Source organism: Hypanus sabinus, chromosome 19 (assembly GCF_030144855.1).
Source record: "Hypanus sabinus isolate sHypSab1 chromosome 19, sHypSab1.hap1, whole genome shotgun sequence".
NCBI lineage: Eukaryota > Metazoa > Chordata > Chondrichthyes > Myliobatiformes > Dasyatidae > Hypanus > Hypanus sabinus.
Window position 1 is genome coordinate 36863487 of NC_082724.1, and position 26047 is coordinate 36889533.

A 26047-nucleotide genomic window follows, 5' to 3' on the forward strand; every position below is an offset into this window, starting at 1 on the left:
TTAAAGCCAATGAGATAGTAGAAAAATTGGGTAGAGTATAAACAATACATAAAGCAAAGGATTAAATAAGTCAAACAAAAACATCTGCAGTGAAAAAGCAGTCAAGTCCTTGGTGGTCTCCAGCCTGGGTTAAAATGATTTGCATTGTTTTATTAGATATCTCCCTAAGTTTTGTAGGCCATTCCTGTCACTGATCAGTATGCTAAGATGCTGAGTCTATCCATATTTTAGGCTCCCTGCCTAAATCACAGCAAGTCAGTGAATTTAAATTGTTTGTATAATCTATCTCATTTAATATCTTTCTTTTCTACTTAACAAGTTGCATCTTGTGTGCTAATCCCAGGAGAAAAATCATTGTGAATGTCAGAGCCAAAAGGCAAAATAATAAAGAAGGAGGTGTTGATCATTTTGAATCTGTCCTAAGAAGACAAGAAATGAATGGGTTTTTTAAAAAGAAGTTTTATCAAATACAGAAAGAGTAAAAGACAGGCAGGAGTGGATTCTGATCTGCTGGAAAATTAGATTGGTGAGGTAGTAATTGGGACAAAGAAATGGCAGACAAACTTAATCAGTATTTTGTGTCAGTCCTCATTATGGAAGACTTTAGCAATATGCCAGAAATTCAAGAGTGACAGGGGGAAGACCATTGCAATACTAAAAGAATGCAATACTAAGATAAAGAATGCTTACCATTCCATGCCCAGACTGCATTTAAGGAAATCGGATCCCTTTGTTGTCCTTCTCCTGCCTGCATACAGGCAGAGGTTAAAAAGCAAGGCTCCAGAAATTAGGACAATGGTTGCAGGAAGTAGAGGAGCTACTGGATTAAGTTAAGGCTACTGGGCCGTATTTAAGGACTCATCTGAATGAAACAGTTGTCACAGATGTTATAAGAATAGTTGTAGACGAGTGTGTCCCCACAAATTCATTCAGAGTCTTCCCCAACCAGAAGACCTGGATGAACCATGAGATCCACAATCTGCTAAGGGCTGGAGCAGAGGCATTCAAGCATGACAAACAAGAAAGTTACAAGAGGTCCAGGCACAATCTCACATCTCACAGGGAAAGAGGCAATGCTGTGGCAGGGCTTGAATGCTTACACCTCTTACAAAGTGAAACCCAGTGACATTGGTGACAACAAGGCTTCGATTCAAGAGCAGCCCAGAGCCTTCTATGCTTGCTTTGACCATCAAAACATGGAGGAAACATAACAAACTCCCACAGCCCCCAGTGATCCTGTGATTTCAGTTTCTTGAGGCTAATATGAGAGCATCCTTCAGGAGGATGAACCCACATTAAGTATCCTACCCACATAGGATACCTGGCCAAGTACTAAGGGCCTGTGCTCATCATATAGCTGGAGCGTTCACTAAGATTTTATCATCTTGCCTCGGCAGTCTGAGGTACCCACCTACTTTAAGCCGGTTTCTATCATACCGGTGCCTAAGAAGAATGCGGTAACCTGCCTCAATGACTGCAGGATTCCTTAAAAGTTAACCTGCAGATTGATTCAGAGGTAAGGAGGGCAAATGGTCCATTAGCATTCATTTCCAGAGGATCAGAATACAAGAGAAAGTACATGATGGTGAGACTTTATAAGACATTTGCCAGGCTGCATCTGGAGTATTATGAGTAGCTTTGGGCCCTTCATCTAAGAAAACATGTGCTGGCATTGCAGAGGGTCCAGAGGAAGTTGATGAGAATGATTCCAGGAATTAAAGGGTTTACAAACGAGGAGCGTTTTGTTGGAGCTTAAAGGAATGAGGGAAGGGGATATCTCATACTAACCTACTGAATATGTAAAGGTCTAGATAGAGTGGATGTGGAGAGGATGCTTCCTGTAGTGAGTCTAGGACCAGAGGGCACAGCCTTAGAATAAAGAGGCATCCATTTGGTGAATCTGTGAAATTCATTGCATGGATGACTGTGTAAGTCCAGTCACTAAGTATATTTAAAATGAAGGTTGATAGGTTCTTGATTAGTCAGGCCATCAAAGATTATGATGACAAGGCAGGAGAATGGGATTGAAAGGGTTAATAAATCAGTCATGGTGGAACAGATTCGATGGGCCGAGTGGCTCACTTCTGCTTTTATCTCTTATGGTCTTATGACCATGAATCTCTATGCTGGACAGACTGCAGTTCCTCTAATTCTGAGATAAATGAGCAGATTTTAGTATCAGGTGAAAATACTTTGTGTTTAATGTGGAAATAATTAATTCAGACTAACAAAGAAAATTATTTGGCATAGTTTTTTTAAAAATTCCCTTTTCACCCTGTCCTTTTTAATCAACCAGTTATTTACAGGTAAGCATATAAAAAAGAAAAGTACAATAAAAAAGAGGAAGATCTAAAACAATTGATTAAGTCTGAATTGCAATTAAATTGAATGTACTTGTTTAAATTATCATGGTATGAACAATCCAAACCAAGCCCAACAACTAGTGAACCAAACTGCACAACTCTGAAATGCATTGCCAAGTGTGTCTACTCACATCTCACAAGCACTGTTAAAAACATTCAACCAAACATGTTTTATATTTGTATGTGGTGTAGCATCATCTGGTGTATGTTAACTTCTTGCCAATAAAAAGCTTTGCTTTCTTTCATTGCCATAAGTAGCTAAGCTGTTTTACTGCACAAAACTTGTGCAACTACTGTACCAGCACATTTCTTGGCACTTACTGTATAATGCATTTCAGACTTTACTGGAATTTACCCACAATTGGAAACATTTGGTTGGTCTTCCTGTTAGTGTGATCTAGTCTTTCACAAGGCTTGAAAAGATATTTAGTGGAGTTCTTCTGTGAAACTCAGGAACTGGAAGGCCCTCTGACATACAGATCATGAAAAGCTGAATCAATTACTTTCCTTTCTCAGGTGTGTGTGTGTGTCTCTCTCTCTCTCTCTCTCTCTCTCTGAGGGCAGGTACTCTTTGACCAAACTGTTTATATCTTTATTCCTTCTACCATATTTGCAAACAGAACCTAATCTAATTCTGAAACTGGTACCACCTGTTGTGCAATTAAAATTTGCTAGGCTTATCTGACATCACTTTGAAGCTGATAAAATTAGCTATGCAATATGATTACTTGCTCTACACCCACTACTACTAAGGTACAAACCCACTGAGAAAAGGAAGTTTTTAAGTTCTTTGAAATCCTAAACCTGCAGACCTGGAAATTCCATAACACAACACAAAAATCCAAGTAAATCACATCTTAGATACAGTCCTTGACCTACTTTTAAAGATGCTTATGAATGTCATGGTTATCAGATTTGCAAATCCCAACACTCCATTCATGCAAAGATCAGAATCATTCAAATGTAATTTCTGTTTAATGCAACATCTTAAAATTACAATATTTGTTTTGAAGCCTTTCAAGTATAATATGTTTCATAATATTTCAGTCATATGGTTCACCACAGACATGAACTCAAAATTAAGAAGGGTAAACTACAAGTTCTTGGAAAAGCTTAACACCTCAGCACATTTAAAAATTTCAGGAACATTTGCAGATGGGAGTTAGAGTAGTGACACCACAGACAGAAGCAAAAAAAAATTCAGAAGAAATAATGAATGGTGCAGGACATGTTTTAAAACAGGTTAGAGGATAACAAAGAAGGGGTGATTTAATGAAGAGAATGAATGAAACAATTATTGAGAAATAGTATAAAAACAGAATATACAATGGCAGTGTGCTGTGGTAGATTCACACTGTGCAAGATAGAAACAATTGAGATAATGACAAGGATTGATTTCAAATTGATCTCCTCCGGTTCAGGGACCAGTGAAGCTTAACTGACAGCTAGCTGTTTAGGATGTTGTGTTAGAAAAAACTCAAGTTACAGAGCTCTAGGATGGTTGAAATTTTGGAAAAGTGACATGAAAAAAGACAAAATAGGACAATGTTTGTAAAAGTTTTAGCAACAGGTCTCAAAGCTCACATCAGAATGTAAAAATGTAATACAAATCATAAGTACAAATAGAAGATAATCATATATCCCTATTCTCCAAGTCAAACCCATTTCTTGGCCATAAATAATAAATAAAGTGAACTGCACCGTACAAATCAAGCATCCAATAAGTCTCATGTCTTCTAAGAGACTAATACGTATGTTCAAACAAAAAAAGATAATAAATATACATATTTTTGTCTGATTTGTGTTTTTGTTATAATGTGAGTCCAGAAAACTTTAGTTCTAGCTTTCAGTTTTAACTTCCATTAAATAAATTTGAGTCATTTTCAGTTTTTACTCAAGTCTAAGTATCAGTCATAAACATAACTAGCTTTTTATATTTAAATATGACTATGTGGTTTCCCATATCTCCTGAATACATATTAACCCCTAATTTTGCCCAAGTTTCCAAAAATTCAAGTTACGGAAAGTTTTAGTACCAGCATAAATACTGGGCATTAGTTAAGAATAAAATATTTGGAAGAAGCATATATTTTAGTATCTGCTGTCTAGATAGTGGGACTAAAAATAATTTGTAGTGTGATGTTTATTCTACTTCATACAATGAAAATTGATTTCAACAGGGTTATGTACAACATATGTCATAGAGAGTCTAACCAGTCTATGTCGATTTTTACACTGCAATCACTTAATACATCAACGATAGGTCTTGCTAGAGCCCATGTCCCATTAGTTCTGGCTTAATCAATTTTCCAAGTTTTCTGCTTCAGATAATATGGTATGGAACTTTTTACATTCCGATCTAAGCTATTGATTTGGATGAAGGGTCTCATCCCAAAACGTCAACTGTATTCTTTTTCATCGATGCTGCCTAGACTACTGAGTTCCTCCCGCATTTTGTGTGTGGTGAATTTGATCTAAACTCTTGTTGCCAAACTACATTTTGTCCCTTCTCAATGATGTGTCAGCAAAACCTCAGGTTACAGAGTTTCACATTAATTGGAGTTTTTGAAAGATGGTAAGCCTCCTCTCACCATTCCTCAAGCAAATCTACCAACTTCACTCTCTATTTCCAATTTTGTTGCAAGTTCATTTAGCCTCTTCTTAAATATACCATACCATTTATCTCCACCAATTCCTGTGTCGCAAATTCCACATTCTCACCAATTCTTCTAAATTTCAAATTGGATTTTTTCATAACAATGGACTCTAATCCTCCCTACAAGAAAATATTTTCTCAATATCTTCTCTGTCCAAATCTTCATTCCAAAGTACAAACTTGAGATCAATAAATTGCCAACCTAATTCCATCGGCTACTCCACCCATCAATGAACCGATTGAATTACTTTCTATGCCCATCTCTGAGGTGTAGGTAGCTTTGCCAATGGATTATAAATCCAAAAGTTACATTTCTATACACTCACTTTAACTACCACAGTTTTTCCTCCACCAACCCATTCAACAGCCATCCCACAAGGACACAAGAAAAAAGGAACAGGATTAGGCCACCTGGGCCTCAAGCTAGTGCCACCACTCAATATGATCATGTCTGAACTACTCTGGCCTCAACTCTTCTATTCTAATTCCCCTACCCCTCAAATTCTTCATCTTTCAGAAAGTTAGTTATCACCATATTTAAACACAGTTGGCCCTCCTTATCCACGGTTTCCGCATGCGCGGATCCAACCAACTGTGGATCGGGAAAACCCGGAAGTTCTCTCTCCAGCACTCATTGTTTGAGCATGTACAGACTATTTTTTCTTGTCATTATTCCCTAAACAATACAGTTTAACAACTATTTACATTGCATTTACACTGTATTAGGTATTATAAGTAATCTAGAGATGATTTAAAAGTACAGGCAGTCACCAGGTTATGAATCAGTTCTGTTCCTGAGTCCGTCTTTAAGTCGGATTTAAAGACGTAACAGGTACATCAGGTATTATTTAGCACCAGTTAGTAAAACGTTTTTCTTAGTATATAGTATATATTTCACCTTTCTATGCATATAAAACATTTAAGAAACATACGTATTTCAATAATTAAACTGCGTTGCTTAGTAATAATTGTAGCTTTCATCGGGGCGGGGCCTTTCACATGCTCCATTAAAATTGTTCTGATCGTTGACGGACTGTATCCTAACGCTTTTCCAATGACCAATAGCGTTTCACCTCTTTTTGATCGCTTTATTACTTCCACCTTATTTTCAATTGTGATCGTGATTACTTTCGTGAACAGAAACACTGCGGATTCAGAGCTGCGCCAGGTCCTAATGTCCACCGCACTTAGATTAAATAAGGTCTGAGGTTCCGCTGGGTCCTAAAGACCACCGCACTGAGACAGGTTAAATAAGGGACTTGAGCATCCACATTTTTTGATATCCGTAGGAGGGGTCCTGGAAGCAATCCCCTGCGGATAAGGAGGGCCAACTGTACTACTAATAATCTCTCCAAATTACAGATTTCCCTCCTTACATCAAGTGTTAATCTCTTTCTCTTGTCCAACAATTTGCCATCATAGAGCACAATCTCCCCCCAACCCCACAACTCTTGTGAGAACCTCTTGTCCCATTCCTTGATTGCACCTGCTCAGCCCCACCAACAGTGTCACATTCCCCCAAGTTCATGAGTACTGTAGAAGACTGCAATTAGCTGGCTCAAGAAGTATGAGTAAACAAAACTCTTCTTACAAAACTCCTCTTTACAATGCCATTCCATTGTTGATTTTGACCATCTCCCAAGCTCAGACTCAGTAAAGAAAGACTAAAAGGCACATTGTCAAGTACAAAAATCAACTTTTGAGCTTTGAGGACTGAACCACAAATGAACTTTGACACAGTGAAAAATGGAAAACCAGTTGGCACTTCACAGTACCAAGACCATACCAGCACACTCCTTAGGGTACACTGGAATTCCAACACATTGCATTTTTTGCATGACTGAATGCAAAGGACAAAACAAACTTAGCTAATAAAGGGTACAGAACAGGAAGGGTCCTGATGGACTTACAACTGTCCGTACTTGCTCTAATCCTGATCTAATTTTGACCTGATAATCAAAATGCAAGTGAGCAATTTAAGATTCTCATTTTGCTCTCGAGTTTTGTTGATTTAAGCTCTAGAGCACAACTAAAACACCCCAGTCGGCTTCTTTAACATTATTAAGTCAGAAATTGAGCAAAGAACTTCTTCATAAGTTGAAGGATAATTGTCACCCTATACTTTACTTGCTTAGGTGAGTAGTAGCACACACAAAAAAGCTGGGTTTACTGCCTATCTGTTCCAGTTGATAACAATATCTTGTCTCTAAAGATCTACCTTTACCTATGGAAAAAAAATTGAAACCATCACTTTAGTTTTCTTTTTAAATATAAGAGGAAAAAAAGAATCTAAGCTACCAGTGAGAATCTTGGATCAGTACTCAGAAATGAACAACCACAATTATTTTGTACACAGTTGCTGAAGCTTTGTGAAAAGAGTGAGGAAATTGCAGATGAGGAAATAATTTAACATCTATTTTATAAATTGTACATGCAAGATGAAGAAAAACATTTTGGAAGTCAAACTCGGAGGCACCCATGTGCAATCAAGGTGGTGCTGAGCTGCATTCTATACTCAGTATCGACTTAATTAGGTACACATTTACACTTGCCTGTTAAAGCAAATTGTTATCAGTCAATCATGTGGCAGCAACTCAATGCATAAAAGCAGACATGGTCAAGAGGTTCCATTGTTGTTCAGACAAAAAAAATGTGATCTAAATTACTTTGACCGTGGAATGACTGTTTGTGCCAGACAGGGGGGTTTGAGTATTTCAGAAACTACTGATCTCCTGGGATTTTAAACACAACAGACTCTAGAGCAGGGGTCGGCAACGTTTACCACTAAAAGAGCCAATATGGACCCATTTCCCACAGAAAAGAAAACACTGGGAGCCACAAAATGAAATAACACTGCATACAACGGGTTTTTTTTTGCCTTTATGCTATGTATAAACAAACTATAATGTGTTGCATTTTTGAAATTGATGAACTCCTGCAGAGAAAACGAAATTACATTTCTGCATGCAACAAAAACATTTTGAACTCCGAAAAAAAGACGTTGGGTTGAAGGTTACTACATAGGTAGCCTACCTTGGATCGAAGAATTAAAAGAAAGCGCGCACTGGCGGGTGTCAGGCATTGGCAGTGGTGATGTATATTAATAGCGATAAAAAACACGTTGTAGCGGTGTAGCACTACACGCAGCGCTAAAATAAAGACTGCAGTCAAAGGTAACTTTATTCGAACTAAACAGCCTTGCTTTTAAGCCTCCCTCAACCCAGCCCCCATGGACGCAGATGCTGCAAAAGACGCGTACTCACAAACCCCCGTAGGCTATCTCCCTTAGCCGGAATGCTGGCTAATTGTGAGGAAATGTGTCGCCACACTTAGATTGTACAAGATCACCATAATCTTCAAATTTAGAATTACATTTCAAAAGCTAACAAACTAACATAAAATACATTTTAATTAAATACTGAACAATTATTTCCCAAAGCCACAGGGAGCCGCAGCACAGAGGTGAAAGAGCCACAAATGGCTCGGGAGCCGCAGGTTGCCGACCCCCGCTCTAGAGTTTACAAAGAATGGTGCAAAAAAATCTTTAAAAATCCAGTGAGCAGCAGTTTTGTGAACGAAAATGCCTTGTTAATGAGAGGTCACAGGAGAATGGCCAGACTGGTTCAAGCTGACAGGAAAGTATCAATAACTTAAATAACCACACATTATAGCAGTGGTATGCAGAAGATGCACATCACAAGAACCTTGAGGTGGATGAGATACAGCAGCAGAAGGCTACGCCAGCTTCCACTGCTGTACCTAATAAAGTAGCCATTGACTGTATGTCAAAATTGCAGCACACATTTTCAGATTTTGATCTTTTTTAAGGTTTGTAGGGAGGATTTTAGGAGAGAGGAGAGTTAGGGGTCAGCTTGGGATTTACAGACAGGAATACAGGACAATTTGAGGTCAAACTAGAGTCTAGACCTCCACTCTGTGCTCCTCATTCAAAAGCCAGTGACATATACATGTGATGAAGGGCAACTGTGATCAGATGTCAGGCCGGCAAACTAGTGGAACAAGGGCTGGTGGTGCCCAAGGTCAGCGAGTCGCTAACAGTTCTGTAATAAAGTTCCATGGTACAGGAAACACAAGGTCTGATGACCCCATAGGTACACAAGTTGGTGAGACTGAAAATCAAACCCAACGGTTTGGGATTACATCATCGAATACATCAGCGAGTCCAGAGTTAGAGGCCTGGAGTTTGGGGTCTTCATTCATCATCACTGGTGAATCCTGGGGTCACTATCTAATATCAAAGCACAGAGGTCGATCAGAAGTCCGGAAGACGAGGCTCAATGGCCTATCTAGTGGTTAGAGACGTGTGTGTGTGTGTGAAGGAGGCAAGGGACTTGTTTTCTGTTGTTTCATTTCTGTTGCTGTTGTTGTTCTGTGAACTTGGTGAGCAATCTCTGTTGCTTCCAGAATGTGTGGCAACACTTGTGGGCTGTCCACAGCACAGCCTTAAGTTGCGTTGGCCATTAAAAGGCAAATGACACATTCCACTGTATGTTTCAACGAACGTGTGTTAAATAAAATAATCTGAAACTGAATGGGAAGTTCTGAGCAGGAGCAGAAGTGATCTGCCTGAATTCAAACTCAAAGTCAGTACCCAAGTTTACCATCTGCCATCGTCGTCCTCCAACCCCTTCCCAGGCATACCAATTCCTCATTTATGCAGCTTTACTGCAGTCTGACCTCAAATCCAGCTTTTGTCAATGAGCTATCTAATGTTTTTCAATGTGTTTCAACTTGATTGAAATAAAACACAAAGTCAATTATCTGAGATCCTCAGGAAACAATATTTTGAAGTAAAGGTTATTTCATGTGTATCTCAACAGCCTAAAAATGCATGCTTGTAAATTTATAATATCCAACCATCTATAACAGCACACACTAAAATTTAAAATATTATCTATTTTATAATATATGCTGTACTTTGCAAAAGCCTTCGGCTTATTAAATATAGCTAGGGTGCCTAAAACTTTTGTACAGTCCTGTATTTGTCAACGCAGGGCAGGGAGCAAGTTTCTATATCTGCCGGGAGCAAATTATATAGGGAATGACAAGGGTGGAGTGCCGCAGGAAGAGTGTGGGACAGGTAGGTGGCAGGGAAGAAGTGCCAGAGATGGGTGGGGGGGGGGGGAAGGAGCTTAGCTGGCAGGGGTACAGACACATCCAGCTCTGAGACACCAGGCAAGGTCGTTTAATTTCAAATGATTGGTTTATTGATCTTTAAAAAATGTCTCTCTAGCGCTTGATTCACTTCTCCCTGCCACCTTTCCACTCAGTCCATAATAGAGACCCATATCAGAATCAGGTTCATCGTCACATATATGTCACAAAATTTGTATTTTTTTGTATGGCAGCTGTACTTTTGCACAGTACTGTATGATTTGAACGAGAATGTAGGTGGTTAAAATAGTAAGATTACAGACGTAATAATTGGTGGAGTTGTAAATAGCAAAGAAGATCATCAAAGGATACAGTCCAACATTGATCAGCTGAAAAACTGGGTAGAGCAGTGACAGACAGAATTCAACCAATTGTAAGGTAATTCAGCTTTGCGGTATCAAAACATTGGTAGGACATATAGTGCAAATTACAGGGACCTTAGAAGTATTAATGTACAAGGAGACCCAGGGTACAAGTCTAAAGCTCCTGAAAGAGGTGACCCAGATAGATAATGTAACGAAAAAGGTATTGAATATGCTTGCCATAATACAAGATATGATAACAATAAAGAGAGTACAGAAGAGATTCACCAGAATGCTGCCAAAGATGGAGAGCTATAATTGTAAAGAGAGATTGGAAAGATTGTGTTTATTCTCACTGGAACATAGGAGCTTGAGGGATGATTTGATAAGAGATTTATAAAATTATGAGTGGTATAGATAGGACAGGTAGTCAGAATCTTTTTCCCAGGGCAGGGGAGTCTAAAGGACACAGGTTTAAAATGAGAGGGGAACATTTCACAGGAAATTAGAACAGTAAGTCATTCCCCACACACAGCATGGTGACTATTTGGATCAAGTTGCCTGAGGAGATAGTGGAGGCAGATACATTTTAAATGCATTTGGACAGATAATTAAACAGGAAAGGCTAAGGGGGCTACAGGTGACATATAGGTACTTTGATAATAAACTTATTTGGAACATTTTAGTATACCATAAACTCCAGAAAAACCCATGAAACAATGTAACTTGCACAAAATAAAATTAGTATAAGATACATCCACTCACTAAGTACATCTCTTAAAAAAATTGGTGAAATTGGTCACAAGATGGGTGAGGACACTGTAGTAACTTCCTCTCAGATTTACACTCAAGTCCATGGTACACTGATTGGATGAAGATGGAATGAAGATCTTTAGCTGGCTGCAAGAATCCGCCATCTTAATAAAACATTGTGGCGACCCACTTTCTGCGCAAGCGAACCAGCTCACAAATAGCCAGCGCGCGGTGAGACACTTTGGTAATGTAACTCTGACGTCATTTCCGCCCGGAGAGGGCGGGCGCTTGGGATTAAATGCTAACGCCGCAAAGTTTGAATAAACTAGTCTTGAAACGACTTACCGACTGCGTGTCATTATTTCAGTGCTGTGTGTAGCACATCGCTACATTGGTGACCCCAACAGTCCAAACGGGATTTGGACCAAAGATGACCGACTCTTCATCTGTTCACGCAATTTCGCTGAAACTGCCGATCTTCTGGACGCTGCGACCACACATGTGGTTTAGCCAGGCAGAAGCCTAGTTCCAGATTCAGCAGATATCTTCTGATTCCACGCGTTACTACCACGTGGTGAGCGCCCTTGACCAGGAGACAACCGCCCAAGTTGCGGATTTCATACAGTCGCCCCCGGAAGAAAGCAAATATGAAGCATTCAAGCCGCCGCTCATTGGGACCTTTGGCCTCTCACGGCGCGAGTGGGGTGCTCGCCTGCTTCACCAGGACGGTTTGGGAGACAGACTGCCGTCAGCATTAATGAACGAGATGCTGGCCCTGGCCAACGGACACAAGCCCTGCCTCATGTTCGAGCAAGCGTTCCTAGAGCAAATGCCCGAGGACATACATCTGCTGCTGGCCGACGCAGATTTCAGCGACCCCTGGAAGGTGGCAGCCCAGGTAGACGTGCTGTGGAAAGCCAAGAGAGAGAACATGGCGTCTGTTGGTCAGATTACCAGGCCACGCACCCAACAGCGCAACAGACCAGGCCCGGCAGGGGGGCGCACACAACACAGAGTGACGAGGACAGTGAACAGTGTTGTTTCTACCACCAGCGATGGGGCACAAAAGCCCACCATTGTCGCCCGCCCTGCAACAGCCAGGACTAGCCACCACTAATGACTATGGCGGCTGGCCACCAGGACAGCCTCTTGTACGTCTGGGACAAACAGTTGGTCGACACCGGAGCGGAAATCAGCGACTTGCCCCCGACTGGGTACAATGCAACAGGAAGCCAGGACCCACCCTGAGGGCCACAAACAGCAGCACGATACGGACCTACGGCACCCGCACAGTGCAACTGTAGTTCGGCGCCAGCCGATTCACGTGGGACTTCACACTGGCCGCCGTAGCCCAACCACTCCTGGGGGTGGACTTCTTGCGAGCTCACAGCTTGCTGGTCAACGTGCAAGGGAAAAGACTGGTACATGCCGAGACTTTCCAGACGTTCTCCCTGGGTGAAGTGAAGTTGCCAGCCCCACACCTGGACTCCATCACGCTGTTGAACAACAAATTCACCAGAATCCTGGCAGACTTTCCATTGATTCTGGCACCGCAGTTCACTGCAGCCATGCCCAGACACGGGGTACAGCACCACAGCCCGACCCAGGGACCACTCCTCCACGCCCGCGCACGAAGGCTCCCCCCGGAAAAGCTCCGCCTGGCGAAGAAGGAATTCAAGAGGATGCAGGAATTAGGGATCGTACGGAGGTCCGACAGCCCATGGGCCTCCCCCCTGCACATGGTGCCCAAAGCAGCCGGGGGTTGGAGACCATGCGGCGCCTACCGCAGACTGAACGAGGCTACAACTCCAGAACGCTACCCCGTGCCGCACATACAGGACTTTGCAGCAAACCTGCACGGGGCAAGAATCTTTTCCAAAGTAGACCTCGTCCGGGAATACCATCAAATCCTGGTGCACCCTGAAGACATCCCCAAAACAGCACTCATCACCCCGTTTGGCCTGTTCGAGTTCCTCCGAATGCCGTTTGGCCTGAAGAATGCCGCACAGACATTCCAGTGGCTAATGGACGTGGTGGGACGCAACCTGGACTTTGCGTTCATCTATTTGGACGACATCCTTATAGCCAGCTGTAGTCGCCAGGAGCATCTGTCCCACCTTCGCCAGCTCTATTCCTGCCTGAGTGATTTCGGCCTCACGATCAACCCGACCAAATGCCAGTTCGATCTCAATACCATCGACTTCCTAGGCCACAGGTTTACCATAGACAGGGCAATAGCTCTGCCCGCCAACGTAGACGCGATCCGCCACTTTGCCTGGCCCAATACGGTCAAAGGCCTGCAGGAGTTCGTTAGCATGGGGAATTTCTACCACCGTTTCCTCCCCTCAGCAGCCCGTATCATGCGCCCTTTGTACACCCTGATGTCGGGTAAAGGCAAGGACATTACTTGGGAAGAGGAGACCGCAGCCGCTTTTGTTAAAGCCAAGGAAGCCTTGGCAAATGCCGCGATGCTGGTGCACCCCAGGATGGATGTTCCAACCGCCCTCACAGTGGACGCATCCGACACAGCAGTCAGTGGGGTGCTGCAGCAGCTCATCGAGGGGCACTGGCAACCCCTGGCATTCTTCAGCAAGCACCTACAACCACCCGAACTCAAGTACAGTGTTTTCGACCGGGGGCTGTTGGCAATCCGGCATTTCAGGTACTTCTTGGAAGGCAGGCTGTTCACCACGTTCACGGACCACAAACCATTGACCTTCGCGTTCACGAAGGTGTCCGATCCCTGGTCGGCTCGCCAGCAGCGACATCTGTCCTACATCTCTGAGTACACGACAGACATACAGCATGTCTCAGGGAAGGACAACGTCGTGGCGGGCGCACTCTGCAGACCAGCTGTCCGGACCCTGTCCCTGGGGGTGGTCTATGCAGCACTGGCGGAGGCGCAGCAGGCAGACGACGAGATGCCCAGCAACAGGACCGCAGTCTCGAGTTTGCAGCTGCAAGACTTTCTCGTAGGCCCAGGTGAGAGGACCCTCTTGAGCGACGTGGCTACCGGCCAACCTCGCTCCATCATCCCAGCAGCCTGGAGGCGGCGAGTTTTCGACTCCATACACGGTTTGGCGCACCCATCTATCAGGACAACCGTCCGGCTGGTCTCCAGCAAGTTCGCATGGCACAGACTTCGCAAGCAGGTCAGTGAACGGGCCAGAACATGTGCACAGTGCCAAACAGCCAAGGTGCAGCGGCACACTAAAGCCCCGCCGCAGCAGTTCGAACCCACACACCGGAGGTTCAACCACATTCATGTGGATATCGTGGGCCCCCTACCGGTGTCCCAAGGAGCGCGGTACCTCCTAACTATGGTAGACCAGTTCATGAGGTGGCCAGAGGCAGTCCTGCTCACCGACCCATCTGCCAATTCCTGCGCCCGAACACTGATTGCAACCTGGGTAGCTCGCTTCAGGGTATTGGCCCACATTACCTCCGACAGAGACATCTAGTTCACCTCCAGCCTGTGGTCGGCTGTGGCCAGCCTGTTTGGAACGCAGCTACACCACACTACTGCCTACCACCCACAGTCGAACGGACTAGTGGAACGCTTCCACCGACACTTGAAGTCGGCTCTCATGGCCCGCTTAAGAGGACCTAATTGGGTGGACGAGCTTCCCTGGGTCCTGCTTGGAATTTGCAGAGCACCCAAAGAGGATCTGCACACCTTGTCTGCTGAGTTGGTGTACGGCGCGCCCCTGGCCATCCCAAGAGAGTTCATACCAGCCCCAAGGGGGCAAGAGGAAGAACCCGCAGCTCTCCTGGACAGGATACATGAAAGGCTCGGCAACCTGGCCCCCGTACCAACTTCACAGCACGGACAGACACCGACCCATGTACCCAAAGACCTGCAGAACTGTAAGTTTGTGTTTGTACAAAGGGGCAGACACCGGGCACCGCTACAGTGGCTGTACGAGGGGTCGTTTAAGGTGATCAGCAACAACGAGTCCACGTACATTCTGGACATTGGGGGGAAAGAGGAGGTTTTCACGGTGGACCGACTCAAATCAGCCCATGTGGACTTGGCGCAGCCGGTCGAGGTTCAGGCACCGTGGCGCAGAGGCAGACCTTCCAAACAGAGGCTGATCCAGACTGTGGACATAGGGGGGGTGTATCGCCGGTTCTGGGGGGGGGGGGGGGGGGTGGTTATGTGGTAACCCACTTTCTGCGCAGGCGAACCGGCTCACAAGTAGCCAGCGTGCGTGGAAAGACTTTGGTAATGCACCTCTGACATCATTTCTGCCTGGAGAGGGGGGGTGCTAGGGATTAAATGCAAGCGCCGCAAAGTTTGAATAAACTAGACCTGAAATGACTTACTGACAGCGTGTCATTATTTCAGTGCTGTGTGTAGCACATCGCTGCAACATCAAAATAAGATAGTAGCTGCCTTGTTGCTTGAGTATTTCCAACAGTTCTGTTTTTAACTCCATGAAATAAAGTTGGGCTCCTTAGCTTTTCTTCTGATTATTCATGGCATCCAGAATAAACATTACCACTATTTATCAATGATATCGAGAAAAGAAATTATTCACAATGACAGGTGATGTCATTATGAGAAACCTCAACATTTAAGAGGCATTCAAGCAGATACATGCAAGCAGGGAACGGATGGGTACAAGGCATGTGCAGTTAATGACATTAGTTAGATTGACATCATAGTTGGCACAGATATAATTGGCCAAAGGGCCTACAGTGTAGAACAGACAGCCATTTTCTAAAGTTTCATGCTAATATTAGGTGGTTTTGATTTGAATCCGATCAGAGAAAATAACTGCTCTGAAAATGGTTTGATGTCATGGTAGAGACATGGAAGTTCCTCCCCGAGACTTGTTTGGCGAATCGGGTGGCAAGCTTGTTTTTTAATGTCTGTCTGTTTTACGAGGCTGAGTTGCTAGCTCAATGCTCAACTCAGCACAGATGAAAGGAATGCAAGGAGCCAGCTGGCCGGATTCGAACCTAGGACATTTGCCCCACTACACCATTGGCCAAACAGGCAATGTCATTACGAGAAACCCCTAAATAGAAGATTCACTTATGATGATACCAACAAGTCAGAAAGTGCAACTGAAAATTTATAAAGTAAAGATAGACATTTATTTATTATTTACTTATTGTGTATTCCTTGTACTTACATTAATTGTGGTCAATGAGGAAAATAGTTGCTGGCAAGGTTAGCATGATTTGATACCAAAATGCTTATATTAAATTTATTATATTTAAATGGTTTTACTTCTTGGAATTCATTTAAACCCTCATTATGGTACACTTGAGAGAATGCAAATGCCTTTATAGGTTGACCGTAGTAACTGCCATCCTAAATTCAATTAGATTCAACCAGGATTTAAATAGGCTCTCCCTTTTATATGGATTATTAAAAGAACATATATTAATTGTTGCTCTGGAAGATGCAAAGCTAAAATTAAAATCAGATGACTTAAATATATACCACCTATTTCATAATTTGCTTTTAATAATTATTGTTAAGATTATACCATCACTCAAAAAATTACACTGCAGGTTTAATCCACAAACTTTTGTAAATAAAGGTACAGGTTTTAAATGATTTATTATTCATTTACAATTTCCATTTTCTAATTTTATCGAAGTGGAAATCATATAGGTACAAATATAATTTATGGTATAATGATAATCCTAGTCTCCAAACTTTGATATCTCTGTACTGCAGACTTATTACATATTTGGACTATGATGTTCTGCCTTCACTTAAGAGCCCCTTTTGAGTGGAAAAAAGTCCAGCTTATCACTCCTAACAAATTTCTACAGATCTACCCTTGAAAGTATCCTGACTGGTCACATCATGATCTGGTACAGCAACTTGAATGAACAGAAACAGAGTAAGTGGAGAAGAGTAGCAGAATCTACCCACTACATCAAGAGCACATCCTTCACCACCATTGGTAGTATCTACCGGAGGCATTGATTCAAGAAGGCAGTATCAATCATTAAAGGTTTCCACCACCCAGGCCGTGCTATCACTTTGCAGTTACCACTGGGCAGAAAATATAGAAACCTGCTCTCCTATACCAGTGGGTTCAGAAAAAACAATTTCCCTTCAACCATTCAGTTCTTGAATCAACCAGCAAAATTCCAATCACTGCATACTTTTAGATACAACAATAAACGACTTTGACTTTGATAAACTCAAATTTCATTTTACTTTAAATAAATGGTCAAATTCAAACTCTGAGGCCACACGGATCAGTGACATTATCTATATTGCTATAGTATCTTTATAACCCTGCCTCTCAGTTTTATCAGATTAATTACTCATTAACAAGAGTTCCAGCGAGAATTTCTGGACCCTCAGAAACATCAAACCCAAGAGTAAATTTTCAACACTTGAAAATCTGTCTGAGTGGTGCCAAAATAACCTCTCACTCAATGTCAGCAAGCCCAAGGAGCTGATTATTGACTGCAGGAGGAGGAAACCGGAGATCCATGAGCTAATGCTGATCAGGAGATCAGAGGTAAAGGTGGTCAGCAACTTTAAATTCCTGGGTGTTATCATTTCAGAGAACCTGTCCTGGGTTCCGCACATAATATCATAATGAAGAAAGCACGGCAGCGCCTCTACTTGTGAGAAGTTTGCAAAGAAGCATGACATCTAAAACTTTGACGAACTTCTATAGATTTTTAGAGGAGTGTATATTGACTGGTGGCATCATGGCCTGGTATGGAAACAACAATGCCCTTGAACGGAAAATCCTACAAAAATTGGTGGATACAGATATGTACTGTCACAGGAAAGCAGCATCAATCATCAAGGACTTCTAACACCTAGCTCATGCTCTCTTCCCAGTGGTGCCATCTGAAAAGAGGGACAGGAACCTCAGGCCCCACACTTCCAGGTTCAGGAATAGTTATTACCCCTCAACCAATAGGTTTTTGAACCAGAGGAGATAACTTCACTCAACTTCACTTGTCCCATCACTTAACTGTTCCCAAAATCTATGGAGTCACTTTCAAGGTCTCTTCATCTGATATTTTTGGTATTTATTGCTTATTTGTTGATTTTGTTTTTCCTTTTGTGTTTGCAGTTTGTTGACTTTTGCACACCAGTTGTTTGTCCGTCCTGTTGGGTGCGGTCTTCATTGATTCTATTGTGTTTCTTGGACTTGCTGTACATGCACACAAGAAAATAATTCTCAGGATTGTAGATGGTGATGATAAACTTATTTTGAACTTTACACCTTTTGCTATTTCTCTGAGGTATTGTTAACTGATATATCCAGCAAGTGAGATACAACTGACACTTTCACATTCAAACTGATTTCAATTACTAATCATATCACTGTTCAGCTCAGGCAAGTTAAAAAGTATACCATAGTGATGTGTGGTATGGCAGTATTTCTTTCTAATGCAACTGGTCTCTGAGTTTCTCAGTAGAGTTCCTAGTAGCAGGCAATTAACAACCAAGTTCTGGCTGTTCCTTTTTTACCTATTCACCAATGAGTCTGCTATATTTCTGTAAGAGTTTGCCTGCCTAATAATATATTTGCTAAACTAAAGAAAAACAAAAGGGACTAAATGTTTATACAGAGGCAGCCATGCAGATCTTCTTCCAGACAATAACAAGCATTTTACTCAGAGTACTCAAGCATAATTCTGCATTACAGATGCAAACTTCAAAGAGTGTAGCATCACAGCAACTGCAACAGATATATTCAAATGATAATGCCTCACAATTGTAGTCCATCATGCCACAAAAATTAAATCGAGCTGTGGAAGCTGTCAAATGGGTTAACAATTTTTACTAGTGAGGTTACATTTTAAAATTGTGAAATTTTGTTTCACTTAAAGGTTTGGGGAAGGCCTAGACAATACTTTTTAAAAAACTGCAAAAATAATAAATGGCTATGATGTGAAGATCACTTCATTGTCATTGTTTCTTTTAAAAAGTGGAGATCATAAAGTTTTTAATATGATTCCTAGAATTTACCAAGATGAGAGAAGACCAAAATGTTGACTTTTAAATTGGTAATATATGGTGCCATCTTCAGGGAATGCCAGGTGTCATGTGGCTATTTAACAAGCTGCTGAACAGCTGGCACCAAAAAGAAGTTAATCTATGTAGGCTGTTTACAGGTACTGTAAACAGAGAGCAAGTTTTACTCTTCAGTGATTGCTCAGTGACAGAAGAGCCACCAAGCAGAACACTGAAAGATTCAGAGATAGAAAATAGTCCATGATGTATTGCTGAATCCAAAAAGCTCAAAAAACACATTATAACATCAAAATGAACACAATTCCAACGATTCAAGACCATTTAGTAAGGGGCCTCCAAGAAAGGAAGTGTGGTGCATTCCAGTAGCCAGTGAATGCATTCCAACAGCATTATACCGTACATTTTCATGGCACTTCACTCCCTCACATTGAAGATCCTCTGTGCTTCAAACTCCATTTTTTTTATTTTGCATGAGGTTTTCATTTTATTATGATACTGATTGAATTGAGTTGAATTGACTTGACTTTATTTCTTACATCCTTCACATGCTTGAACAGTAAAAATCTTTATGTTACGTCTCTGTCTAAATGTGCAATGAACATTTGTTTAAGCATTGTTTCTCCATTCCAGTTGCCTGGTTGTGCTACATCTTTCATTTCAGCATATATTCTTCTCTCACTCCAGTAACAGAGAAATTTTTTACACAAATGTTAAACAATGAGGAGAACTGACCTGTAACTTTGGGTGACATGGTAGCATAGCAGTTAAACATTTTATGGTGCCAGGATCCAATTCCCACCGCTGTCTGTTAGGAGCTTGTACATTACATGTGTGGCACAGTCCAAAGACGTAGATTAATTGGTCACTGTAAATTATACTATGATTGGGCTAAATTGGGGGTTGCTGGGCAGTGTGGCTTGAAGGGCCATAAGGAATGCTGCGCTGCATCTCAAAAAATAAAAACAAAAATAAAAATGTTCATTTTTCATACGAAAACCACTGTGAATGTCCTTTATGTAAATCAGTGCATTCAAGATTTCTGCACCTGTATATTGTGGAGAAGATAAACTGAACACGCAGGAGGTCAATTGCTGACTTTGGAACAACTCTGGATTCTCCAGAGCTCAGGGATCAAATATATTTTTTATTTTACCCCTCAGCTTTACACCAGTCACAGCTAGTGATCACAAGCAGTACCAATTATTTGACAAGGGTCACCACCTGGCAGTTGTATTTAAAAAATAGTTATAACTGCACTTTTTTTCTTTATTTCACTTTGTATTTACTTTTTAAAAAGTTAATTTACAGGCTTAGAGACATTTAGAAACAGTTGACAAGACTCTCAGAGCACTTGGAGGCAGGGTGGGACTTTAAGATACCCCACCTGAGGCCTTGTCACTGCTCACAAACTGCTCGGCTTTACAGGTTTCCTGCAGCAGCAAGACCACTTGGAGGTTGGTTCCTGCCGAGCCAGAAAAGATAAGTGCAGTTACAGGATTTGTATGGCAGGATATACTCAAGCAGTGACAGTCTCAAACAGGATTCACACCATCGACTTGTTTTTAAATCCTCTACTTAAATCTCCATCCATCTTCTACTATTTCCCTCTTGTGATTTCATTACTTCCCTTAACATCAGATCTAGCGTGGGGTGCAGTACAAAAGGGAGAAAGCCAGGGTTGCCAAGTGCAGCAAAAATATGGTGCTCAGCAATTCCCAAACCAAACTTTTCTCTATCATTTGTGTTTTGTCCTATGTCCTTGCTTTTTCCACATATTCTTCATTTTGCCTTCCTACCAACTCTTGCTCTCATGAGTCTGCTCACTCACTCCAATCATTACTCACTTCTTCAAACGACCTGCTCAACTTCTGAGTCCTCAGAACACCTTCATCATTCTCTTTTCTGCCCCTTAAACAACTGCATTCCTTCAATCCCTGGCTCTTTATCAGGATTTATTTTTTTCCAATATTTACTGCTTTTCAGCTTCTTTTAAAAGATTAGTAAAAGAAGCTACCTGTAGTACCCTCTTTACTTTCATATGTGGATTTTTCTTTTTCACGTCCGTTAGAATTACAGTTGGTTCCAGTTAATTGGGACAGCCGCTCATTTGGGACAACTCTCAAATAACAAAAACTAATAGAGAAAATTGCCTGGATTCCCTTTGTTTATCTGGGACACTATGCTGCTTCAATTGGAGCAGGAGAATGTTGCTGAACAGGTTTTAATGACTGTCAGTTGTGTACACACGTGGCCATTGGACGCTACACTGTGCTTAGAGAGAAAAGTTTTTAAATAGCATAAGTTGTGTGTGCTTGTGTTGAAAAAAAAAGTGACTTTTGTCACTGATAGTTGGTGAGAAATAAGCAGTAAGACAATTCAGAACTGTTTTGTTCACTGCTGTTTCCAGCATTCAGGCTTAGAGATGCCAGAAGCAGCCGGGAGTGAAAATGAACTGATTTCACCATTTCCATAAGTAGGATCTACAAACAGTTTGAAATACTGACAATTATCTTGAATATTACTAATAAAAATGGAGATTTGGAGGAGGCAATCACTGATAGCATTATATGAAGGCAGTTCATTGTCTGACTTTGTTCATAGTGTACACTGGCTGAATTCCTCCATCGATAAAGTATTAGGAACACATATACAGTTTCATAGCACCAAGGTACTATTGGTAGTGTTCTACTTTGTTCTGTATTTCATTTAAGTACATAATTTGTCTTTTTTATACTTTTTTAACTATTTCCATGGCTAATTGTGGCAGCTGCTTAATGAGCCAAAGTGTACTAGTCCCAATGCGTCCCAATTAATCAGATCCACTACACAACCTTTTTTATTTCTTCACTGACGACAAAAAAAATTGAGAAAACAAACATTTTGGGAGAAACCAAGTCAAATTAAAATGAAAAATGACATGCTTTAATTTCCACTTTTACCATCTAGGCAGTAAATAAGTGAAGTAACCTTATAAAAGTTTTCAACTTTAAGTATCCACTCCACTAGTATCTCCACTGGTGACATACTAAAAGAAAAAAAGTGGTAGTCAATTTATGCAGTCATAGAAAGGCACAGTACATCATCACTAATGGAGCATTAAAATACTGATTTGCATTCATTTTCTGTGTTGTAATACACCACCACATAACACTGTCCTTTGTGCAGTGGGGAAGAATGAGAAAGTTCAGCAGCAGTAAAACTGAAACTATTCTTCATTCTTTTCCAAAAGCCTCTCCATTCAACAAAAAAAACACATAGAAACATCACACATGTCAGAATTGTTCCCACCCAAGCCATGTTTAAAAGAATAACTATACAAGATATTGAAATTTATAAGAACATCTAAATGTGGTATCATTACCATGATTGTACAAACTCAGCAAAATGCTAACTTGATTTCCCCAGTTTGAAGTACACAGTATGCAAAAAGAGGAAGAGGGACTAATTCTAAAGCATGACACTGAAAGAAATTACAACAATATAATGTTAAAAAAAAACACAAAACAAACAGAAATCTGCTTGGAAATTTTAAACTCCCTTACTGCAACATTATGATGTAATATGCAATTGCTAAAGCAATAACTAATGCAGAAATCTAAAATATGTTCACTGACATGAGGACATTTGAACAGATGCTTTATTGCAACATGATATAGTTTCAATGGTAAAGTCACTGAAATAACCCTTACTTCACTAACTTCTGTTAAAAAGGTATATGCTATACACAAACTTACTGAGGTCAATGTTTTACTTCAGCTACGTTGCATGCTCAACAGCAGCTAACTATTTAAACATAAACAGATTCAGTTGCACACATTCACTTCTATAGACAAATCAGTTCATAAATTGCCTGTTTATCCACATGCAGATGGTACCAACTATCTTCACACAAAAGCAAATTAATTTAAATGAAAGAAAATTGACATTCACCAGCATCCTATAAAACAGCCTCCCACAGTTACGATTCTCACCATCTTTTCGCAGGTGTTCCATGGATATTAATATAATATAGGAAACCAGTTACAAATAATGAATTCACTTACAGGAAATTTGATTACTGCACCATATGAACTATTTGGGAATGCAATGAAAACTAATTTTTACAAAACTCATTATCACCAAACAAAATTACAGTTTACTTAAAGACAAACATTCTCTATATGTAGTAGAAGATAATTTGGTGCCATTCAAATAGTGTATCCCTATCCATTTAACAGAGCAGCTGAGCCGTCCTTTTATAATAGTTTTATCTTCCTTAAGTTTCACAACATTGCAAACATTTGGCATGTGTTTTAGCCACATAGCCAACATCCCTTCCATCCCCAGAGCTGATCTGCAACTGACTGCCACAAACTATAAAAGTTCCAAGTAATTCTCAACCAAGTTCTCTCACACCCTTTTGTAAATGTCTTATTATCTCCCGAGTAGGAATGCTAACTATTCCTGTACAGAAATTTAATCCTGTTATCACATCCAAACAATCCATGAGATGGTGCTTTTAAATTTTGTAAGTCATGCTACCATGCCACCCTGCGGAAATGTAAACATTTGACAGATCAACACTTAATTTCACACACACAGAGTCATAGAGAACTACAGCACAGTTTAAGTGTCTTTTATGAAGAATACAATTCAAAGCCTGATATCATAATTTGGCCTCAATGCCCAGAAACCCAGAAATTTGATGTCATTAACACAACATTTTTGTGTCATATGTATGTGCTGGAATATTGTTTAAACCCTATGCCTTGTGCACTGACAGTGCACACCCTAGCTTTTGATATGGCTCTACCATTTGATTAACATCCATATGAAATCTCCACAACACTGAATTCAGCAAAACTGAGGCTGAATCTTCATATAGCCAGTGAGGCAGCTCTGAACTGGAAAGCTAAAATAAGCTTTAGTGTTAATTAAGAAGCCCAACCGTCATTAATTAACCACCTACACCAACTCCTCAATATCTAAACCACCTGCCCAATAAATCACTCCTAATTATTTTCCTTAGCAACTCATCTCCATTATTCTCTTAAAAGATGCTTGCTGATGACCCCTTATGACATTCATTAAATCTTCCTCCAAACAACTGAGATGGCCTTCTCCTCCAAACAATTCCACCATTTCCCCCTCACACTGGTCTTCAGCAGCACAATTCTTCTGCAATCTCACTCTCTGCAAGGACGGGAGGTTACCAAGGAGTGACAATCTAAAGTCTCATGTATTATAGAATATCACAGCTCAGGCAGCCTACACAAAATTGGTGCAAGCCTCTCATACAGCACTTTTCTAACTTATGTTTTAATGCACATTACAAGTTCCTGGTTAGTAACTTTTGATAGCAAGTAATTCATCTGATGCTCACATTTTTCACTGAAGGACATTTTTTTTCATTTATTCAGAGCTACAAAAGGAATAAAATTGGCCTTTTGCACAGCAGCACAAAGCAGATAGTAACTAAGTGCTATTTTACTTTATGTCCTGGTCAAAATTCTTTAATAGAAAAGACATTCAAACAACTTTTAATGCAGACTACCAATTCACTGTGGCATGATTTGCACCAATGTCAAAACCAAATTCCAATCTCCCTGTAGTGTCATCAGATTACTTAAAATCAGAATGACATGAATCATTGACATCTGTCATTGTAATAGAAGACTATGGCTAGTTATACTAAAAAAAAGAAATATTAACCATGCTTTTACAACTGAATCATCTCGAATATATGAAAATAGTTTCAAGAAACTTGGAAGCACAAATGTTATTTAAAACACTGTAGTGCAAATTTCACATTAGTAACACTGAACTTTTAAGCAAAATATACATTTGTAAAATTCCTTTCAAAAGGCAACAAATTATGTTGTGTTCCTTAGCTTTTATTATTCCAATCTTATCAATGTCTGCCCTTCTAATTGTTATCAATGTGGATTTACTATTATATAAATAAATATTGTGACTTCCATTGCAATAATTATCTATTGTTTTATTTCTGCTGGAATATTTCAAAAGCAAGTTTGATGCAGAATTGGAATAACCAGTGCAGTAGAATGCCTGTTGGAAGAGTTCCATCATCTCCCGTTCCCTCCTGCTGATTAGAGGTGGTAGATGATAGAACCCTCCTCAGTGTCATGAAATTAATTACTAAGGTATTCCATTACCACCGCACAAATGTCATGTTAATTTCAATCATCAGCAATTTAGACAATAGTTTCACATTGGCAGCTGGCCAGCTAAATTGAGGAGAAAAACTGAACCAATTATTGACTTGAACTGGGAAGACGACTCAGGAGAAGAGGAAGCTAATGTTAAAAGGTAAAATACATCTACAGATAAGTGCTACAACATATGACAAGAGAAATCTTGAGAATTACAGTCAAGTTTAGAAACCTTAAATGACAGCTTTACTGAAAGTATGTTTGTTGAATAAATGTAAAAACCCTTTGGAAAGGGTCAAACAGCTTTTAACTTTGATGGATTTAATTTTGTATTAGTGAAATTGCAACTATTTTAATCAGAGTGACTGCTAATCATAAAGAAAAATGTTCATGTGTTCATAAAGGCTGATAAAAATTAGCCTATGTCATCAATTTTAAAAAAACTTTAGAGAGTGATTGAATTTTTTTTTTGTTTTGTCATTTCCACCACACTGAAAACAATAAGTGAATTGCAAACAGAAACCTTTGCCTAATATAATACTAAGTCTTATGAGTCAAATTTATCATTCAAGGTGATCTCACACTACCATGTCATTATGATGTCTAAGAGAAACCACCCTGCAATACTTACATGCTACTCAGGTCTGTTGTGAATCTTAGGACCATTTTGC

General features: G+C 40.6%; 1 protein-coding gene across 5 annotated transcripts in view; it reads right to left on the reverse strand.

Moving 5' to 3' along the window:
• The window catches only part of foxp1b (forkhead box P1b), a 524891-nt gene that overhangs the window by 432459 nt on the left and 66385 nt on the right, over window positions 1-26047 (reverse strand). The gene's annotated exons all lie outside the window — the stretch shown is intronic.